Source organism: Schistocerca cancellata, chromosome 3 (genome assembly GCF_023864275.1).
Source record: "Schistocerca cancellata isolate TAMUIC-IGC-003103 chromosome 3, iqSchCanc2.1, whole genome shotgun sequence".
NCBI lineage: Eukaryota > Metazoa > Arthropoda > Insecta > Orthoptera > Acrididae > Schistocerca > Schistocerca cancellata.
The window spans coordinates 470,317,201-470,341,065 of record NC_064628.1 but is presented as its reverse complement, the minus strand read 5'-3'; the positions used below and the strand labels follow the sequence as shown (position 1 = coordinate 470,341,065).

At 43.9% G+C, this 23,865-nt stretch overlaps 1 protein-coding gene across 4 annotated transcripts in view; it reads right to left on the bottom strand.

Annotated features, from left to right (window-relative positions):
* The window catches only part of LOC126175239 (uncharacterized), a 292,084-nt gene that overhangs the window by 93,781 nt on the left and 174,438 nt on the right, over positions 1-23,865 (bottom strand). The window contains exon 1 of one of the 4 annotated variants that reach the window (XM_049921876.1): positions 22,416-22,582. The exons of the other annotated variants lie outside the window; for them this stretch is intronic. The gene's annotated coding sequence lies outside the window, so the exon portion shown is untranslated. Of the gene's footprint in view, positions 1-22,415; positions 22,583-23,865 lie in introns of those variants that run through there. 4 annotated transcript variants of the gene reach the window in all.

Below are 23,865 nucleotides of genomic sequence, written 5' to 3'. Positions count from 1 at the left end.
GTGGGGGAAGACAGGATATCGTATGGGCGAACTGACCTCCAAATCTTAGAAAATACGCTCAACGGTCAACGTTACTGTGGCATTGGCATTTGCCTGTTTTCAGGGGTGCATTCAACCCTCAGTTCATTTTTATACGCGAACGCTTTGAACTGCGGAGGTGGAAGAGCCCTTGACAGGAAAGGATATTGCGCGAATGGAATGGAGTGCCTGTTGCCCCGACTTAAATCCAGAAGAGCACGGGTGAGTGTGTTGGTGGGAGGTACTGCAGCAAGTGCACATGTACCAATGAGCTTAACGTTGTCAGCTGCGCTGGTGACGAAACTGATCGCCCTACCACAAGAACTACTGACCAATCTTGTGGCCAGCGCAGGACCACCTTACAGAGTTTGCCGTCCGTCGTCACTGCGTACCCTATTAAGAACTATATCCTGCCTTTTGTAAAATCCAGGGGAGCATCCTAAATGGCGATGACTTCAGCGTTTCAGCTCAGTGCGTATTTCTTTCAGTTACATTCTGTATCGTACTGTATAAGTTCTTTCTACGCACGGTCCAAGATTCATCTAGCTATTTTACCTGGCAGTGACAATCAAACGAAAGTTACTGTCCTCCTTAAGTTTTGCACACCAGTGTATTTTAGCTTTCGCAGGAGAAAGTTGGAGACGAAAAGACGTTGCAGCAACGAAAATAGGTTTTTCTTTTTGTAATAACTGCCTCCATACCTCGTGTATCATATCACGTTAGTACAAAACGAGCTGCCCTTCTTGAACTTTTTCGATGCCCTTCGTCAATCCTGTCTGACAACCATCCCATTCCGCTTAGCAGCACTCCTGAAAACCCGCCACCACTATTTTGCTGTTTACTGTTGTCGCAGCGTCTCTAATGGCCTCAGTGGTTCAAATGGCTCTGAGCACTATGGGACTTAACTTCTGAGGTCATCAGCCCCCTAGAACTTAGAACTACTTAAACCTAACTAACTTAAGGACTTCACACACATCCATGCCCGAGGCAGGATTCGAACCTGCGACCGTAGTGGTCATGCGGTTCCAGACTGTAGAACCGCTCGGCCACAACGGCCGGCCTGGCCTCAGTGACTTCTTAAAATCTTCATTATTGTAGCCGCTGATCTCACTGACTACGACACAATGGCATTTCGCCAGAAGTCGGGGCAGCAGATAAACACCCTGTGAATAGACATAGTCTGCAACCCGAGAAGATTTTATTCCACAAGCACGCCATGAAAGTCTTTAGATTCACTGCAAGTGCTGTGGATTTTTTTGTGACCAAATTTCGTTGCGGTCGTGTTGTCAGTACCGAAATTAAACGTAAGCCCTCTCAATATGATGTGATTTTCTGGATTATTTCATGAAACGGACAGGTACAATGGACTGACGTTTAGGCTGGAGCAGCGCCAGAAGCCGTGCACGGAGAGCTAGCAGAACTAGGCGTGATTGCCGGCCAGTTCCTGGTGGCGATGGCCCTTGCCGAGGTATATTTAGGCGTCCCCACCGCGACGGCTCAGCTGGCTGGGCGCCGGACCCGGAGTTCGCAGCCATCCGCGGGTGCGTGGGGGGACCTTCACGTTTGCAGATGGCCGCAGCAGGTTGTCTCCCTCTGAAGTGAACCGATGAGATTTCGAGAGTGTAGCGCAATCTGCCCGCATATCGACTCAAGGGTCACTAAAGTTCGCGGAGGTATGATTGCACGTGTCACGTAAATTGCATATTGTCGACAATACAGCGCGGCCATACGGACCGTAGACACATGTATGATAACGTTGCCGGCCACTGTTAATTTGTGACGTTATGGACAAAGCATTTTCACGCAAGAAGTGTTTACAGGGGCTGCAGAATTGTCACGAAAGAGACGAAAGCGAACTAATAGAAATTTAGTATCAGGAACTTGCGGTGTTTTGTTAGAAGCACTCAATATATTCATTAGGGTTTATGTGGTACCACGTCAGCCTCGGTAGCTGCTTGGACAGCGTGGCTGAATGCCTACCAAAGAGATCCAGGGTTGATTCCTTGCAGAATCGGGGATTTTCTCTGCTCAGGGACGGGCTGTCCTGTTGTCCACATTAATTTTCGCCGACACGCTAGTCGCCTAAATGGCATCACCTAAAAAGACTTGGACCCGTTTGCGAAGTCACCATAAGACAGAGAGAGATTTGAAACAACAATCAAATGTTCGAGTTAATATTTGATGGTGGTTCTCAGGCACAGTGAGACAACAATTAATTTCATAAATGAAAAGCATCCACGACCCGATTTTTTGTGGGACGTGCAAAGTATGTTACGTATGCAAAGACCGTAACAAAAAAGTGGGACAGTTGGAAAGTTGCAGCCATAAACACGGAAACATGCATGATGAAGCTTACAAAAATTTTGGAAGTCTTAAGAACCTTTGCAGAACAGAATCATCGTTCACTGGCGCAGATCTTCTAATAAGCCTGTAGCGGTGAACTTATTTTCAGTAGGGTAGTTCTGTTGGTAGATATATACAGTTAAGAAATTCATGGTTATCCACTTCTGTACTCCTGCAGACAAGAAACAAATAGAGTGCCTCTATATACGGGCATTAACTTTCGAAATGAAGCTCAATAATATAGTTTTTACCACTAATATTACATAACCTGGCAATGCAGTGATGTCGGTATGAGAGGTAGCGAAGGACAGAGAGGTACCAAAGGGAAGAGTCAGAGGGAAATAGGGAAACATTTACAGGCAAGGTTATACGAAAAACTATTCACTCCTGATGGACGACGTGGTCAGTACCTCCCTACTCTCCATGCTAAGTATACACATGACGGGGTGGGTGCGCGGCAATAAGTTGAGACGCTGACGTCAATTCTGTCCACTCATTCAGTAAAATACCGTGATGTCATTGAGTTTCTGAGTGGATGACTATTAACAGCAGAGTTACGCTACAGTTAATCAGTCTATTGATGGGTTCTGAGAGTGTGCTTTCAATTGTTTTCATTAATAAAATAAATCCAAGTGCCTACGGAAAGAGTTAATTTTTCACTTTTCCCACGCGGTATTCGAGAGATGGACGGTCTAGAAGTACTCTAAAATTGGTACTATGAAACCTCTGCCAAGCGCTTTTATGTGAATTGCAGAGTTGTGATGTAGATAAAAAATAACTGTTTTCTTTGTTATCGCTTATTCTACCAAACACTGCATACAACAGCAAAAGTTTGCAATTAAATTGCCCATATTTTCTCAGAACAAACAGATGAAACAAATATTGGGTAAATGTTTGCAAACATGGCTATTCGTTTCAATTGCAAATGCTTGTGTGTGCTCAGTACATTTTACTGATGCAGATTATGAAAGGCATTTGAAAACTGAACTGTTGAATCTTCCTCCGAAACGCAAATTGATGCCTGTCGTTGTTCCAACTCTGTTCGTCTCACCATCTGGAATTGATCTAGGTGGTAGTAATGAGCGTAATAATGAGAGAAAAATTCGGGAATAGATGTCACAAACATCGGATGTGATGTGCTGAACTCATAAACAAAATTTTATTCAGAGCAAAACTTCTTAATACAGGAAAATTTGTTGTTTTAACTAATAAATATTTTCATGTTAATTATACGCAAGAATATGAAAACCCTGAATTTACTGACAACAGTGTATGAGTTTTCCATGTGCCCGCCGAGTGCCTTTGAACTTCTATCCTGTGTGGACGGCAAGGGGTCAGCAGTGACACATGCTTTCAAAGCACACCTTCTCCTTCTTTAATTTCCCATTTCTCTACCGGATCGGCATTTTTGTATAGACTGTAGCAATTGCCAATGGTAAGATGCCTTTCGTGTCACCACCACTCACTCTCCCCTCGAACGGAATGTGTGCACCCCCACCTGTCTACATCCAAGGTAAATCTCACGCGCAAGTGTAAGAAAGTTTTCTGAAAGTTTGTGTAGGGTTTACCCGAGGTGGGACGTAGGTGCCAGCTTTGTTTCTACTTATTTATAATTGAGAAACCGCCTGAAGACCACATTTACTGTTGCCCACCATTCCCCATCGTTAACCCGCGAGGTGGCTGCGATCCAGGGCGAACTCGCTTCCTCGAATGCGGGAACCGCGTGTTAATACGTTCGGCTTACAAATGGTTCAAACGGCTCTGAGCACTATGGGACTTAACATCTGAGGTCATCAGTCCCCTAGAACTTAAACTACTTACACCTAACTAACGCCGGCCGGAGTGCCGTGCGGTTCTAGGCGCTACAGTCTGGGGCCGAGCGACCGCTAGACCTCAGAAGTTAAGTCGCATAGTGCTCAGAGCCATTTGAGCCACTGAACCTAACTAACCGAAGGACATCAGACACACCCATGCCCGAGGCAGGATTCGAACCTGCGACCGTAGCGGTCGCGCGGTTCCAGACTGTAGCGCCTAGAACCGCTCGGCCACCCTTGCCGGCGCTCGGCTTACAGTTGGAGTAGTAGATCAGCAGCAGCTACGTACCGTTTATTCTAGTCAGCGTGTCGTTAACGTGCGATGTTGTGGTCTCTTTGCAGGACCGCAATGGTCTTATCACTTTCCTAAGCAATTTCTCAGTTAGATTCATGCAGTCTGCGAAATAAAACAGCCACACTGAGAAACAAAGCGTATAAGAAAAAAAATTCATAACCGTTATAAAACAGATCGCAATTGTCGTCAGTAGTTGACGGTAACCAGTGCCTCAGGTAGCAGAGTGACATAGGTGTACAAGACATGTGGACCAGGCTCGTTTTCTGATTGCTTATTGCTGTGGTAATTTTTTTTTTTCTTTATTACAATTTCATTCCCCTGCCCACTCTTCAGCCAATTGGCTTTACAAAAATAAAGAAGCCTGATTACATAAAAAGGGGGATAAAGGGGGGGGGGGGACATAAAAAACACAGTAAATGGAAATGATGAGAGTTAAAATATATGCTAAAATGGGGACATGCACTGGGGGAGAGTTAAAATGTCGATATGAAGTTGAAAGAACACAGGTGGCAAATCTAAGTGCACTTAAAAACCACTGGAGGCAAACACAAGTTAAAAGTCGGCCACAGGATAAAAATCACACAGAGCAAGACATTTAAAAAAACACTGGAAATGGCGAGGCATCATGAAGAATTAAAAAACCGTTGGTATAGACTTGCCCAGGAACTGGAGGCTGGAGAGGAGGAAAAAAGAGGGGAGGAAGTACCAGTGGGGCGCTGGCGGGGGGGGGGGGAGAGGAAAGGAAAAGGGGCAGAAATCGCACCAAGGGACAGGAGATGGGCAGGGCGGGAGATGAAGAGGGAAGAAAGGCAGGAGAGAGTGTAGAGGCACTGAAGGGGAACACAGGAGAGGGAGGGGGGTGCAGGAGGTGGAAGGACGCTAAGGAGAAGGGAGGGGGAGGAGAGGAAGCTCTGAGGAGAAGGCAAGAGGAAGGTGGGGTTAGAGTTGCTGGAGGGTTAGATGTCAGGTCGAAGCTCATCATCCGGGAGGTGTAGGTGCTGGAAGTTGTGTTGGGAAAGGCGGTGGAGGTTGTGGAGATGAAGAGAGGGCGGGACACAACAGCAAAAGGTACGGTAACGGCCTGGTGGTGAAGAGGAAGGGAGATACCAGGGGGGAGGGGAGAATCGAATCGGCCGACAATATACAAGGTGTGGATGTGTTCAAGGAAAAGGAAGAGGTGGGGGAAGGGGATGAGCTCATAGAGCATGTGCTTGGGGGACAGAAGGCAGATACAGAAGGTGAGGTGGAGTGCATGGATTTCTAGGATTTGGAGAGCATTATAGAACCTGGGAGGGACAGAAATCCAAGCCATGCTGGCATGATAAAGGATGGGGTGGATCAAAGATTTGTAGGTGTGAAGGATGGTGGAAGTATGCAGTCCCCACATCCGGCTGGACAGGAGATTCGGGAGGCAGAGCCTGTTGTGGGCTTTGTGTTGGAATGTAAGGAGATGGGAAGTCCAAGTCCAGGTGAGGTGGCGGGTGAGGGTGAGGCCAAGGTGTTTGAAGGTAGGAGTGAGGCAGACAGGACAGCCATAAATGGTTAGGTAGAAGTCATGGAGACAGAAGGAACCGGTGGTGCGGCATATGAGTGCGTTGTGGTAGCTGTCCTATGGGCAACTACACTCCTGGAAATGGAAAAAAGAACACATTGACACCGGTGTGTCAGACCCACCATACTTGCTCCGGACACTGCGAGAGGGCTGTACAAACAATGATCACACGCACGGCACAGCGGACACACCAGGAACCGCGGTGTTGGCCGTCGAATGGCGCTAGCTGCGCAGCATTTGTGCACCGCCGCCGTCAGTGTCAGCCAGTTTGCCGTGGCATACGGAGCTCCATCGCAGTCTTTAACACTGGTAGCATGCCGCGACAGCGTGGACGTGAACCGTATGTGCAGTTGACGGACTTTGAGCGAGGGCGTATAGTGGGCATGCGGGAGGCCGGGTGGACGTACCGCCGAATTGCTCAACACGTGGGGCGTGAGGTCTCCACAGTACATCGATGTTGCCGCCAGTGGTCGGCGGAAGGTGCACGTGCCCGTCGACCTGGGACCGGACCGCAGCGACGCACGGATGCACGCCAAGACCGTAGGATCCTACGCAGTGCCGTAGGGGACCGCACCGCCACTTCCCAGCAAATTAGGGACACTGTTGCTTCTGGGGTATCGGCGAGGACCATTCGCAACCGTCTCCATGAAGCTGGGCTCCAGTCCCGCACACCGTTAGGCCGTCTTCCGCTCACGCCCCAACATCGTGCAGCCCGCCTCCAGTGGTGTCGCGACAGGCGTGAATGGAGGGACGAATGGAGACGTGTCGTCTTCAGCGATGAGAGTCGCTTCTGCCTTGGTGCCAATGATGGTCGTATGCGTGTTTGGCGCCGTGCAGGTGAGCGCCACAATCAGGACTGCATACGACCGAGGCACACAGGGCCAACACCCGGCATCATGGTGTGGGGAGCGATCTCCTACACTGGCCGTACACCACTGGTGATCGTCGAGGGGACACTGAATAGTGCACGGTACATCCAAACCGTCATCGAACCCATCGTTCTACCATTCCTAGACCGGCAAGGGAACTTGCTGTTCCAACTGGACAATGCACGTCCGCATGTATCCCGTGCCACCCAACGTGCTCTAGAAGGTGTAAGTCAACTACCCTGGCCAGCAAGATCTCCGGATCTGTCCCCCATTGAGCATGTTTGGGACTGGATGAAGCGTCATCTCACGCGGTCTGCACGTCCAGCACGAACGCTGGTCCAACTGAGGCGCCAGGTGGAAATGGCATGGCAAGCCGTTCCACAGGACTACATCCAGCATCTCTACGATCGTCTCCATGGGAGAATAGCAGCCTGCATTGCTGCGAAAGGTGGATATACACTGTACTAGTGCCGACATTGTGCATGCTCTGTTGCCTGTGTCTATGTGCCTGTGGTTCTGTCAGTGTGATCATGTGATGTATCTGACCCCAGGAATGTGTCAATAAAGTTTCCCCTTCCTGGGACAATGAATTCACGGTGTTCTTATTTCAATTTCCAAGAGTGTATGTGTCAGTAGCTTGTTATTCATATACAGGTATAATGTGTCAGGAGTTTCCATCCCATTACTGCGAAGTGAAATATACGTCTTCAGTCCTGTAGGAGAAGGAAAAGAAGAATGTTAAGATCAATACGTACACTATGTGGTCAAAAGTATCCGTACACCCCCAAAAACATACATGTTTCGCATTAGGTGCATTGTGCTGCAATCTACCGGTAGGTACTCCATATCAGCGACCTCAGTAGTCACTACACATTGTGAGAGAGCAGAGTTGGGTGCTCCGTGGAACTCACAGACTTCAAATGTGGTCAGGTCGTTTGGGTGTCACTTGTGTCATACGTCTGTATGTGAGACACATCCCTAGGGCCCCTGTTTCCGATGTGATAGTGAAGTGGAAACGTGAAGGGACACATACAGTACAAAAGCGTACAGACAGACCTCGTCTGTTGACTGGCAGAGACCGCCGACTTTTGAAGAGGGTCGTAATGTGTAATAGGCAGACATCTATCCAGACCATCAAACAGGAATACCAAGCTGCATCGCGATCCACTGCAAGTAATACGACAGTTAGTCAGGAGGTGAGAAATCTTGGATTTCATGGTCGAGCTGCTGCTCATAAGCCACACATAGCGCCAGTAAATGCCAAATGACGCCTCACTTAGTGTAATGAGCATAAACATTGGACGATTGAACAGTGGACAAATGTTGTGTGGAGTGACGAATCACGGTACACAATGTGGCGACCCGATGGCAGGGCGTGGGTATGGCGAATGCCCTGTGAACGTCAGCTGCCAGCGTGCCAACAGTAAAATCTGGAGGCAGTGGTGTTATGGTGTGGTCGTGTTTTTCACGGAGGGGGCTTGCACCCCTTGTTGTTTTGCGTGGCACTATCACAGCACAGGCCTACATTGATATTTTAAGCAGCTTCTTGCTTCGCACTGTTGAAGAGCAATTTGGGGATGGCAGTTGCATCTTTCAATACGATCGAGCACCTGTTCATAATGCACGGCCTGTGGCGATGTTGTTATACGACAATAACATCGCTGTAAATGACTAGCCTGCACAGAGTCCTGTCCTGAATCCTACAGAATACCTTTGGTATGTTTTGCAACGCCGACTTCGTGCCAGGCCTCACCGACCGACATTGATACCTCTCCTCTGTGCAGCACTCCGTGCAAAATGGGCTTCCATTCCACAAGAAACCTTTCAGCACCAGACTGAACGTATGAACCTGACTGAACGTATGCCTATGAGAGTGGAAGCTGTCATCAAGGCTAAGGGTGGGCCAACACCATACTGAATTACAACATTACCGATGGAGGTCGCCACGAACTTATAAGTAATTTTCAGCCCAGTGTCCGGATACTTTTGATCACATAGTATATCTGTCAAATGAGGTGTAGTACATGTTTAATATTTAACTTTCACATAATTTTTGTGAGAAGTACTCATATATTTGATGCCTTCATTGAATATATATTGAGATTGTCATAAATGATGCTAATGACAGTGTACATAGTGAAGTTCAACGAGTTCAGGTTTTGCTTGGAGCAGAGACGTATTTTTTTTTTTTTTTTTTTTTTTTTTTGCTTGTCGGCTACGAATCCAAACAAGCGCTCAGTGCTACGCTATTGAATACATCAGTCTGAGTGCTAATACTCGATGTCTGTTGACGATTACCAACGAGTGCCACAGAGTTTATAGGGGATGTTGTTTCCGTTGCTGAACTCAGCAGATGATCGCTTCAACTGCTCCTTAAAAGAAAGTATCAGTTCTAACGTGATTCCAAGGTGTTTCAGATTCACGTTGTGGTGAACCTTGTCTCCCTCAAAACAGACATCAATGGCTCTGTGTACCAATCTGCTGGACAGGTGAAACCATGCAACTTCTGTTTCATTTGAGTTTGGTTGTAACCTCCATTTACGTAAACACGGAGTACGAGAAGTACTCGTTATTTAGCATTACACACAGAACTGTTGCACTCACTCTAGTAGATTTTTAAACTAAATCAAACTGATGCAGAATAAATATAAGAACAAATTTGGTCTACTCCACAAGGTTGTTTGTAATGTGACGAGATGTGGATTTTCTTGAAGGAAAATGTCGCATTAAAATTCAGCTTATTGTTTGTAGCTAAAAAGGAACAGAGTTCTCACCCGACAAATTTCAGCTGTAGAGAAAATGTTATTTTTGCAAAACGTGAGAAATTAATTGATGCGGCAACTCTCGGTATTCGTTAAACTTTTCTGTCAAATATCTGCATTGTAACAGATGTATTGAGCGATATCAGCGGGCTTATGCATGTAAAATGTGAATGGTAGCAAATGAGACTTTTTGCAAGTAGTTTCAGATAAATTGTTTACGTTCTTGAGGAGATGTTGTATAAAAGTGTATTAGGTCCTTAATTGTACCTGAAAAGGTTTAGTAATTGTTATATCCGGTTATTAGTGAATGCAGCAAAAACATTATATACTGTCCTCATATTCATCATAGGAATTTTAGACAACTCTAGCATTGTATGTGTGTGTGTGTGGGGGGGGGGGGGGAAGCGGGGGGGATATCCCCTGTCAGGACGGGGTATAGCCCGACGAAAAGAACGTGATGCATATCTGCCCACTATCTGAAGCCACAGATGTTGTTGCTACTACTGCTGTTGCTGATAGTAGTGGCAGTGAGACCACGCGATACTAAAGTAATTAACGTCCGTTCAAAGATGATTCATTATGAAACTGATTAACAGGGGTGGTGGCAAGGTGGGGGCTATGGGACCCCCATAGCCCCTCCACCCCCAATTGAGTATCATATTAAACTGGATAAAATGACTTCAGAAATCAGCGAATATATTACTCCAACAGATTCAATAAGTTTTTATAATTTTGTAGAAATATAGGTTGCGTGTATTTCAAACACATTTTAACAAAAGAATAATAGCGGCAAATAGTTTACTATATAAACAATATTATATATTGGATGTATATTAATCTACGAGTACTACTTACAATAATCAAGAAAGCTAAATATGGCGGGTATGCCTACCAATACTTAAATTGCTGACTCCAGACAAAAACTTCGAAATCGCCGGACATCTGGGTCAAATCGTATTATTTTCCCGGGCACACACAATCTGTAGACATGTTCTTACCCTGAACTCCAAAACAGTTACCAAAAACTACTTTAAGCAACACCAAAGTTTACCAATTTTTCGGTGAAGGACCCCAACTCTCCGTTTGTTAAGCGATTTTCCATTCCCCGAAACCCCCTCCTCGCCTAAATTCATGCACAGCCCTACCAAGAATTTCAAAGTGACACTGAGTTATTGCATGCATGTTTCATTTATTTCGTCATAGTAATCAGTTTCATTACATACCATAATACAGAGCCGGCCGAAGTGGCCGAGCGGTTCTAGGCGCTACAGTCTGGAACCGCGCGACCGCTACGGCCGCAGGTTCGAATCCTGCCTCGGGCATGGATGTGTGTGATGTCCTTAGGTTAGTTAGATTTAAGTAGTTCTAAGTTCTAGGGGACTGATGACCACGGCAGTTAAGTCCCATAGTGCTCAGAGCCATTTGAACCATAATACAGGTACGGTAAGGAACAGTTTATAGTGAATTGGAATAATTTTTAGACTGTGCAGTAATTGTGGAAAACAGGTTGCTTGTAGAACACTAGAACGAGCATATCGCGAATACTACGATTATTGAGGATGAGAGGGGGGAAAAGTACATGCATTGAGAGGTGACAGTATTAGTGATTCTGAAAAAAAAGTAATATTAACGTATGAACTGTTCTTATTAGTTTCCGAGGAAACTAATGAAAACTGTGAGGAATAGGACAAATGCTGGTGATAGAAAATGAAACAGTGTCGTATAATACTTTGTTCAGTTAAGTACTTTTGTCACAAAAAATTTCCAAAAAGTCCACGGTCAGTTTGAATGCATTTTACAGCTCTTGTAGACAGCTCCTGTGTTGCTGATATGAGCTCATTCGTACGGTCCTTACTTGAGCACATGCATTAAAATACGACCGAGAAGTTCCTTCTTTGTGTCCAGTCTGCGCTTGTAGACTTTGCTCTTAAGCCAGCCCCACAAACAGTAATCTAATTGAGTAAGGTCTGGTGACCTCTGCGGCCAAGAAATGACACCACACCGAGTTCTGTGGTCACGTGTCGCATCGAGATTCGGGTGAAACTAACTTCTCGGGTGAATCTAGCTTCTCTTCTCGATATTTTCTATGACAAGCAACACTGTGTAGCGTAATGTCGCGTTGGTTGCATTCACGTGTGAGTGCAGGTACAGAAGGAAATGCGGCTGACGTTGGTGATTTTCAAACAGCTATACGCCGGATATGTTTAAGAAAAGGTCATAAGTTCATTTGGACATTTTTGATCAGATTCACCAATACGATGATCCCTCAAAGTATGTACCATTCTTCCTGACTCACCCTGCATAACTAGTCTCTCGAGACTGACCTCGAACGATTGGTGCTACCGAACGCGTGGGAGAAAGTGCTGGTCGATTTGTTTTGGTTTTCCAGTTCTTAGTGTCTGCTGCTATTGTCAGCGTCGGAAACGAGCGATCTGCCGTAATTTTTTGTGTATTAATGATTAAAAATCCTCGTACTCAAGATCACAAAAAATTTTTGTTGTGATTATACAGTTGTATACGAACCATCTTCAGATTTAAAATATAAAATTGTTATGTGCAGTTTTATATTTTAAATCGGAAGATGGCTCGTGAATAATTGAAACTAGTAATCGCAATAAAATTTGTCTGCGATCTTGACTTCGTGGATTTTTAATCCTTAATGTAAAAAAAGTTTCTAGTTCTTCTCGACAGTCACTAGTTTCATTGAATTTCACTGTAAGGTACATTTAAGTCGGGTTCAAGCGATAAAAATCCAGAATATTGGCGTTTGGTCATGACTTTAGCCATATACAGCCCTTCTCCCCTCTCTTTTCCTATTGACTGAGCAGAGATTACAACGTAAAGACTCTAAGCATCAGGACACCTCAACTACATCTTCCTATGCAAGCTAGCGTTAATAACAGAGAAGGGTGGGCCGAAACACTCTTTGCCAGCAAAAGTAAGAACGTGCATGTACGTGCAGCAAATATTTTTTAACAACCTTGGATTAATACATTTTTGTGACATGGCTATCGTGTGGCGTTTGCTCGTCTGAGAATGGTACGTTAAATACCACCCAGTGGAAAGGAAAAGTAAGTATAGCTCATATCTGTGTAACAGTAACACAGTTTGTTAATTTAGGTGCCCATTCACCCAAGGGATGTTGAGTACGAGGATTACCTAAACTTTTAAGTTAGGCAATTCATTGGAACCGAACACGACGTCATTCGGAACGGAAATGAGAATGAAGAGGTTGAAAAAATCAGCCAACCAGTTGCAAACCAAAAGTTTATTTAGTCACTGACCTAGGTTTTCGATATTTATAAAAATATCATCTTCAGAAGGAGTGGTCATTGTTACACCTTCTGAAGAAGATATTTTTAAGAATATCGAAACCTAGGTCAAGGGCTAAATAAACCTTTAGTCTGCAACTGGTTGGCTGATTTTTTTCAACCTCTTCAAATTTATACAGTGCTGTATCGCAGTCATGTTAAGAGTTTGGAAGTTAGAATGTAATGGGGAACGAGAACGGTGAATTGGCTTTAGTCAAAGTGTGAAAGTGAACCTTCTTCCACTAATATCTGTGCATCGATTAATACATGACCGATACCTTTCTCGTAATCGAAACTGGGAAACAGCAAAATAATCTTAGAAGATTGCGTGTATTTATCAGTGGAAACTACGGGGCTCGTTGCCAAAATTGCTATGGCCTAATTCAGATCCACGTCCGGCCATCCGTATTTAGTTTATCCGTGGTTAACTTTAATTATTTAAGGCGAATCTTTGTCGAGATCGAATTTGCACTCCATCGCCAATGATATCACCGACATCGTAACGTTGGTTTCCTGTTCTTCTTTTTGGAGACTGGCTCCATTTGTAGCCTTTGTTTGAACACAACGGTTGCGTACGTCAGAGACCTGTTTCTATACACATGGCTCGTAGGTTGTTCATTGTTGACGGACATCGTGCCACACATCCATCCAACATCACCTCGTAAATGAGTGTCTCACGGCACGTCAGCTACCTTACTCATACAATTCGGGAAGTACAAAAGGTTCTCTTTGTTCCTGTGCTGACATTAGGCCTTCTGGCAGACTGCCGGTGGTGGTGACACTAAATGCTGATGAATGTGTGAGTCATCTTCTCATCGCGCTGCCAAGCGGAACATGCTGGTCTAGGTTCTCCATTCACTGATAATTACTTTTGTAGCCATAATATCATACATTAAGTTATACAAGTTCAGTTGTTACTACTGGGCAACGTCAGCCATACATAAAGTGAGCTTGACAGTTACAGTTTACTGACTGGTGGTAGGAGATGAGCGATGCTGGTCAACAGAATTTTTATTGCAAACAGTGTGGAGGTAGAAATTATTTATGAAACAGTCTAGACCGCAAGGCATGTTCTTAAAAGGCGAGCGGTTTCGATCATCACATGATCATCTTCAGACATTGAAACATATTGATCAACAATAGTTGTATATGGAGCAGGAAACGCTCAGGGATGATAGTCAACTGCAGACATATTGATCAACAATAGTTGTATATGGAGCAGGAAACGCTCAGGGATGATAGTCAACTGCAGCTGACTATCGTAATTCAGCGGATCCTGTTCCATGCACAGCCATTGTCCATCGATATGATTGAGGTCTGAAGATGATCACGTGATGGTCGAAACCGGTCACCTTTTAATAAACGTAGCTTGCTTGCTGTCTAGACTGTTTTATAATTAATTTCAAATGCTACGTTGTGATCGCTGATGTTGTCCAACAGTGTTTTCAAAAATAATTTGAATGGTGTTTTTTGTAGCGTACCACCGAAAAGGCGGAATATCGGTTATTTTTCTGTGTCGTAAATCAAATATTCTCCATATTTAAAAGTTGAAAATAATCGAAACATTTGCAAGGAATAACAAAGCATGACCCTCAGTTCAGAAATATAGGTTCAAATGGCTCTGAGCACTATGGGACTTCACATCTATGGTCATTAGTCCCCTAGAACCTAGAACTACTTAAAGCTAACTTACCTAAGGACAGCACACAACACCCAGTCATCACTAGGCAGAGAAAATCCCTGACCCCGCCGGGAATCGAACCCGGGACAGAAATATAGCTCCATGAAATGAACACGATTTGGAAGCACTGCCCATGTGTCATCCTGGACCAGACAGAACCGCATAGTGTTTATTGTAACTAGCATCGTAACATAGAGTGTTCTGACAATTGTTGGGAGTTCTCACTTGTCCTAGCAGGGAAAGAATTGGGTTCCTCACATATGCTGTTCGTCACGTGTACTTTGCTATTTCCATCATTTAAAGGAAAACAGCGACACAATGGACTATTATTTTTGTCATACAAAAAAGATGGAATAACTTCCAAAACACGGAAAACATTGATAACATAGCAAAACACTAATGCATCATCTGCTAGGAAGCCGGCATGTCACAATTAAGAATCGCCGATACCAGTGCCTCCTGAGAATGTGACATTGAGTGAAGACGAAGACGCAGGAGGGAAAATGCATGCTGGCCTAACATTTCAAGGCCGCCGTGGATCAAATGAGCCACACTTTTGTCTCCTTCAGCGATGTTGTTAGTCTTTAAAATTTGCCGTAACAAAAAACTGAGCTATCATCTTCTCGATTGAAATGATGCTATCTCTTCTTCTTCGCTATACGAAATTGAGTGTTAATCGTGAACACCACACGGTTTTTTCTGAGTATGTCTCCAAGGAAGATGACATCGAGTCCGTTATGGAGACTACTGGCCACGATTTCAGTGTCAATGAGTGCCGATCGTCAATGCAAGATAGTTTAGGAGCAGTACTTCTTCACAGTGCGAACAGTATTCTTCTTTGTCAAATGTTCATGCAGTTAATCTAGAGGAACGACTCGAACTTTCAATTGCTACACAACTTACACAAATTAAGAAGTACAAATGGCGTATATATGGAGACCTCAGGTAACTGCAGTTCTTCTCGGCATGTAGCTCGGGTACATAAAGCACTTCCGCTTTCTGTGCGAGTGAAACAGCAAGACGAAAAAAAACGGTTTTCTGTGAAAAGAGGCTCACTCGCAATGAACTACAGCTTGGACAGAAGAATGTGATCAAAATTCCTCATGTTGATCCTAAAAATGTGTATCTCCGTCCGATGCATATAAATGCGGTCTCCTGAATAACGTGAAAGCAGTGGACGAAGTTTTACTCTGATTATTCTGCTTTCGAGAGCAGATTTCAAGGGTCAGTGGAGCAAAAATAACAGAAGGAATATTTGCAGGATCACAGATTAGGGAATTAGTGTCTGATGAATATTTCCTTAATTTGTGGAGTGAAGTAAAAATAATGGAATGGTTGTTCTCGATGTTCGCCACTAACGGCGCCAAGGTTATCCGGAACTGTTCAAGCAACGTGGCAGTCGGAATAGATTCGTGTCTCACGGTAGAGCGTCACCTGACCTGGTGAAAGATTCAACGCATAAGTTAATCACCAAGTGAATGCCTTACTCTCTGCTCCGCACTTCATAGTGTTTTGCACAATATGAATCTTGTTGTAGGTTATTACTGCCTAAATAAAAATTATAACTAAGACAAATAAGTTTTATTTGCTGGCATTTTATGTTGCATTGCTTCATAAAAAGGTTGTTGCCGAGGATTTTACGTGACAGATTTCAAAGACATGTGCCATAGAGGTATACGGTCACGAAAGTTGATCAACCCGAAATAAATTACAGTGGTAAAAAAATCTTTTTTTCACTTAAGAGAACAGTATGCATCGTTTAAGGCAGATAATTTGTCCCTAAATGCATATCTGTTTTCAGTATTTCTGTACTTATTTCAGATGCAATGGAATAAAAGTTCTTGTTAATGCTTGTCGAAGCTTGTTTATTATGTTATCAGAGCTACTACAAATGATTCACTCGTTTTCAAAGCGTTGACAAGGGAGCTATAACAGAATTTCCAGAACTGATATTGAATTGTTTACCCGTGTTTGGTACTGCTTATAGTGTTTGTTGTGTATAGTAAAGTATAGTTTATTTTAACTATAATGTAACATTTAATATCTAACATCCAGCACAGAGAAGTTATGACGTCGTTACTGGGTCGTCATTTTTTATCTCTGACACGCTACAGCGGAAGTTTACACCTATTCACAGCAGAAAGTGTTCATTAATGAAATGTGAAACGCTTAACTGCTGCGAAAGGCAAAGCCAAGAAATTTAGCTGATCAGAGGTGCAAAATGCCAGGAAGCAGGGATATACTTCACCTACGTCCAGGACCAGCTTTTGAGACAAGTGACTGTATACAAGAAGACTGCAAAAAATAAGTGTGCTATGCCTTTCGTGTACAGTTTATCTTTGGTGCGAAATGAAAACAAAGGTAGGGCTTCACAATTGCCATGTTATTTCTTAGTTAATCTTTGAATCCAAAGCCATTGACATTGTTAATATACTTTCATATGATTTAGTAGGTAAAGTGTAAACAATATGTCAGCGCTAGGTTAAAAGGCCTGTTGTGCAGCTCGCTGTTTCCCCTAACTCCGTCGCAGTGACGTTGTCGGTTTCATACACCGTAAGTGAATGTTCAGAAGCTATATACGCTGCACAGTAATTGTGAGATTTTTGATACGTTAGGATACTTAACGTATGGGAAGAGAACTCTTTGACCTTCTTGTTGATAAAGGAAACTTCTGCTGGACATAGTTTACATTTTACTGCCTTCCATTTCAATCGGAGCAAAGAAAGGCCTTGTGTTTATATTGCAACAGGTATGACATCACTGTAAATTTCTCTTAAAACCTGTCGTCCATTGATTCCAAATGCCTTCTTTGTTAGTTTAAACTTACTGCCATCACAGAGTTCTCTCGGGATCAAATGTGCTAAAATGAAACAAGTTACCAAGTACGAGATATTCTAAGGGCAAAATGACTTACTTATGTTTTGGCAGGCTTTGTCTACTATCCACTAATCTTGCGTTGGTGTGTACACATTCAATAACATTAAAGGTAAAGCAAATTGGTTGGAAGTAGTCTAGTAGTCCTTAACGCATAAAGGCAAGGTGAGAAAAACCGAAACTCGAACTAAATAAATGCTGCATATAATCACACTCTTTCAGAGCGGGGTCGATTTGCGTTTTATCTATGCGCACAACATTCCATATAAACAATCCATTTCAAACAAATTGACTACTGAAAACTGTTTGTGAATAGTATCCTCAAGTGAGCAAGTACTCGACGTCCTACACTTCATACATATTGTTCTGAGATAGTAGCCTGACGATGTTGAGACACGTTCAGCGTATGGCGAGATGCATTCCAAATTCCAAAATATGTGAACCTACACATCTGCTGGATATTGCAGAAAACGTACTAACTTAATTGATAATTTTTTATGCTTTGCACAATTAGGACAAGCAGATGGATACTGCAATTCACTTGTATTATCTAAACGATATGTAACTGATGCTGGAATCAAAGATAGAATGCTACAGTCGTTAATTAATTGTCATTTGGAATAGCAATGAACTGAATTATTCTCCGTTGCCGAGGTCACTAACGCACCAAATCCAGTGGTGTTTGACACGTAATTAACTGGTTCGACTCGTAGAGGAAAATTTCATTGCCAATGATTTGTCTAAAAAGACAGTAAAGCATCTCGGCATAAAGTTCTTGATGACTCCACTAATTTCGTGGTTTAAATGCTAACTCTTTCACAGTCCCTCGTAGCGTGAGGGTGTATGTCTACAGTATTCGATCCTAACATTCTCATTTGGGAACTCCTCTGTCCCAATCTCAGCAAGCCAGGTAATTTGGCTGAAAAATGTGTTTTTCAACAGCCCGTCCTGCTGTCTTGAGTTGAGAATGAAAGAAGGAACTATTAAGTTCGAGTACTCCTTTGGTGCTAATTGAGAGTGATGGTATGTGAGGGCAATTTTCAGGCTGGTGGCTCTCTTTTTTATCAATGCAGACAATACAAAATCGTCTTTCTCAGCCGAGAACGCTAGCATACCGGATAACCACCCTTGACTTTCTCCATAACGTACAGGTGGTGGACGAACATACGGAAACACCACAAACACAACACTTTACCATGCCTATTACGGTGCAGGCATTCAAAATAGCTTGCATTCGTCTTGGAAAGGATACATACGAGTCATGTATGGTTTTAAAGAAAATCTTATACCGTTCTTTCCGCAAAGTAGTAGCAAGTTTAGTTAACGTTGATCAAGACGGATAGCGATCACGCGCCCTTCTCTCCAAAGTAAGCCTCATAGCCTCATTAATACTGAGATCAACAAGTGCTGGACGATGCGAGCCTTGCGAACAGAGGCCCTGTGTCCTTGGAACAATGGACCACTACTGGGTAACAAACACTGTACCATGGGATTGACCTGATCGGCTGAAATAAACCTTGGCAGTTGTACGACCTTGTAGAGTAACCATGTAGCCATGGGAAACCACGATGTGGGCGTCCTAATCATCTCTGAACCCTCGCCACGTTTTACTCTAAGTTGGAAGTTCGAAATTCTGTGAAACTAGATTCATTCTGCCAAATTACTTTCTTTCGTTGCTCCATAGTCCAGGTTTTATGGCTTCGGTACCACGTTTTCCTGTTAAGGGTATTAGCATCACTATGAATGGTTTTGGACATCCATCTCGCCCTACGTATCCCTGCTTGCGGAGCTCCTTTCGTGGGGCTTTTGTGCTGACAAGTTTCGTAAGTACGGCATTCAGTTCTGAAGTGATTTTTGCAGCTGACGATCCCTTATGTTTCGTCCCAGTCCTCTTCAATGGTCGTCTGCCACGATCATTCAACACACCCTTCCGTCCACATTGTGACATAGCGGATGATGTTGTTCTGTTTTCCCTGTATGCGGTTTAAATCTTCGATATGGTGCCTACTGAAACACCAAACACTTCAGCTCCCTTGTTATGGAAGCACCTGCCATGCGAGCACCAACAATTTTCCCACGTTGGAATTAACTTAACTCTGACATAATGCCCTCACAAGGACACAGAACACTGTTCTGACCACAACTGACACTTGTAACGTGATGAGGACTTCGCACAGGTGGCGTTTGTGGTCAAAAACAACAGCACAACCTGCAGGCATGGCTAGCATCTGCATTTACATTCAAGCTTACATTTCTCATGGTATTTTCATATTTTTGTCCAACTCCTGTATGTAAAAATTCTGTATGTATCGATATGGTATTGGTGTAGGGGTTTGGTAACGGAAACGTTGCCGCCCTTGTAGGTAATACTATAGACGATTTCCTAACGCGGAGTGTTGGTTGAAGAGTTTTTAATCGCGCTTTCACTGAGCTTCGTGGGACTAGTGCAGTGCCCAGCAGTCATATTTAATTTTAACGTGCAAATGAACGGAGTATATCGATGAAGAATAAGACATTTTTCAGTTGATAAAACGTAGTCCTTCAACAAGCACACTGGTGTTCCACATGCAAGAATGTGGCGATCATAACGTAAGCACGGCCTCTATCGTTACCATTTACAGCAGATTCAACACCACCGAGAACAGGTAAAGGTAGACGACTGGGATTTATTCGTTGGCTATTTGCAGATAATAGCCTAGTTCCATTAATACTGTTTTGTACTGAAGTCACATTCACTCAAGACTGTAGGAATAATACTCGGTGGTCCGTTGTAAACACACATACCTTTGTGGTGACACATTTTTAAAGAATGCTTCTCTGTGAATGTGTGGTGTGATATGACAGACAATGCTGATTTGAATTCTTGTATTACCACATATTCTTACAGGGCACAGTGATCTCGACTTTCTCGAAAATATGGTTGTAGCATTACTGGAAGAGGTTCCTTTAGCTACAGGCATGAGTCTATTCTTCCAACAAGACGAGGCTCCTGCACATTCCAGTCTTCAGCTGATACACTGTCTAAACTTAACATTCCTCAGAAGAGGGATCGTTAGAAATGGTTACGTTTCTTGGCCACCAGGTTCCCCGGACCTTACGCATTAAAGTTTTTACCTGTGATGGTAGTTGAAAAGGCAAAGGCTACACAGAAAAGTAGACACAAAAGATGGTTTGATTGTTCGAATTATGAATAGTGCAGCTGTCGTGCAAGTACGCCAATATGACCTCAGAGGAAATACACTTGGTATTTCCAAGACAAACAGAAAGTGCACTAAAGTCAGATGTGGAATTTATGAAAATCAACTTTTGCATTAATCATTTGCTGTCCCTTAACACCTTCAGTAAGTATTTGTTTGGGTCACATTATAACAGCAGTATCTTTATAATCGTTAAAAACTGGACAAGTGATATGTGGAATATTTTATTCCAATTAATCTACCACCTCCAGAAATATTCAGTAATCCTGAGAGAGCCTACATAGCTGGAAAGGGGAGAACAGGTGGTGGCGTACAGTTCTTGATCACTAGATTTTGCACCAGTGTCTTGAATTAAATTAATAATTTCTTCGCTGTGTTCAATGTGTGAGGGCAGTCCGTTGGAAGTGGATGTCATACTTGTCGGCCCCTGGTGCTGTTTGTCACGAATGAGTGCGGTCACCGGCTTCACGTTTCCCCTCGTCACCGACAACACAAACACGATACTATAACTCTACAAGCACTGACCATCATCACCTACAACCAATAGATACACTAAGACCTAACTCTCACACTACGCGGAGGAAAATGCCAATGTGCGAGAAGAATTAACGCTTCTACAATGAGACAGATTCGAAATTTTCGAGTCAACAATGACCACGACAAAGTAAACACAGCTGTAAACAATCAACTTCGCTTAACCGTCACATTTCACGCACGAAAGTAACATCTCGCGAAGAAAAATACCCAGAAAGGAAATACAGACTTTCTAAATAGGTACTACCTTTAGAAGTGGCAATAACTTGGTTTGCTAGATGCCTATCCGTGTTTTGCGATAATTTTGCGTCAGCGTCTGGGAACATAAAATTCCGGCCATAGACAGCAGCTTTAGTTTGTTTTAAAAATGACATTTTGATAAGGAATTGAAGTAGAGTTGCTAGAATAATGTTTTTAATACAGCCAAATCTCTATCGCGTTACAGCTCCGGTAACGCACGTTTCGCTGCGCTCTAATATTCAATACAGTGTCTTCACAAAGTGAAGTGATCAGTCAGAGGTTATAACATCCATAAATGTCTCATTTTCTCACTTTCATAACCAAAACTGTATTCTTTAAAAAATGAAGTCTGCAGAGCACTGGATATACAAGACTTATCTTGTTTTACTTTCTGTGCACATTATACATTCCTCAAGCCTTGTGATGAGAAAAGCACGAGTGGGGTTCAAGTACCACCCGGCCAAATCTGTTCTAGGTTTTCAATGGTTCCTCTGAGTCGCTTTAGTCTAATTTCGAAATGTTCCTTAAGGGAAGATTGTGCCGAATTGCCTGTCCCATTCTTGGACTGAGTTAGTACTTCGCCTCTAAGGACCTTGAGGGTCTCAGTACCAATGGATTCTTATATGGTCAACGAAGTTCAGCAACAAGTCTTGCGAGGTGATCCTGTAAGATAAGGTAAATACCGGTATTAGCGCCTGAACTTATGTTTAAACCGGAAAAGAGTAACCACTTTGGTCGTTTATCTTTTCGCATCTTCTCTGCTTCCACTTGACACTCCAACAACACAGTCTCAAACTCGACGGATGTACGTCTCGGGACATTACTTGAACTGATTCACAACACTCCTCACTTCGCTTCTACAGAGGCAGGCTGATGGCGCACGGAGGATTAGGCGGCCAGCCGTCAGCTCTGACGCTTATCTTACCTTGGCTGTTTCTACCGAGTGGTTGCTTATGACAGCTGGGTTGCTGCTGGGTACTGCTGGTTCAGACTTTCTGTCAGGGGAGCCGTACGCACGGACGGGCTAGCTCGCTCGTCGTTGCACCGCTAACGCGCGCTCTGCGCCATGCTTCCCTTAGCACTGACGCCTGCGGCCGCCTCACGGCGTTCAGCTTTTCCAGATTTAGAACGCCACGCCGAGTGTGTGTTGCTCTCTCGCTCTCTCTATCCCCATCTCGCTCCTCAACACACACACACGCGCGTGCGCGCATATACACATTCACTCACACGCGCGCATGATGGCCCGAAGGGCTGGCGAACGGAACTATCGTGGCGGTAGGGGGCGGGGGGAGGTGTCTTCAGGCGAGGGAAATACACTCACTTATTGCCCGTCGTGTTCTGACGCCAAGAAAAAACTATTCATAAAATTAGATCGGCGGCGCGCGCACGTGGCGGTTTGCTCCCAACCAATACCAGAACGCGACCCACTTGCTGTGGATATCTCTCGGCTCTGGTGCACTGACGGGATGCGGCGTGTGTGACCCATTTACAGCCACACTTGTTGGGCAAGGTCCGGCACCGAACGTTGTCCTAAGCATGGTCACACACGCACGTACGCACTCACGCACGCACACACACACACACACACACACACACACACACACACACACACACACATGACAGCACCAACATCACCACCACCACCACAAGCCGCAGCAGCAGGTTGTGGCTTCTAGATAGTTAACTTAGGCTCATTACTCGGATTCCTTCCCACTGTTTTTATGGTTGAAGCTCGGGCCCAGGCATAGAAATTTGGCATTCTGTGCTTTTCTCTTGTGACCGAGCGACGTTGAACGGTTAAACTCGAGTACCCTGTTCGGGAGAGTTCAGAACCATAGCGTTTCAGGCTTGAGATCTTTCCATAAATCACTTCTAGTGAATGGTGGTACTGTGTCTACAACAAGATAGCGAGCGTAGTGGCGCATCTGAGAAGTACGACCACCCAGAAAATAACGTTTTAAAGTCCAGTTTTTCACTAAACGAGTTTCCAGTTTGTTACATTCTCTGTACTCCCTTGCATATTCCTAGACTTGATCGAGGTGCAAAACCGTGTAGAAAATCTTTCAAACATGCGTTAGTAGATGGCGCATGGTCTTTGGACTACACTGCGCTTCCTTCTGCAGATCCAAAATTTAAAAATATGAGAAGTGGTCTTTGTTGACGGCAATTCCACTTGTTAGAAATGTATTGCTGTGTTTCGTGTACATGCATTATCACAGATAAAACGTATTGTGTCAGTATCAATAGCACTTGGAAAAGAAACTTTCTTCGCGATATTTTGTCGGAAACAGATATTATTGAGACCGTGGCTTTGTAAGAAACATAAGGTGATTCTTGGAAAGAAGAAAACAGCAGCCCTTTTTTGGCTCTTTATT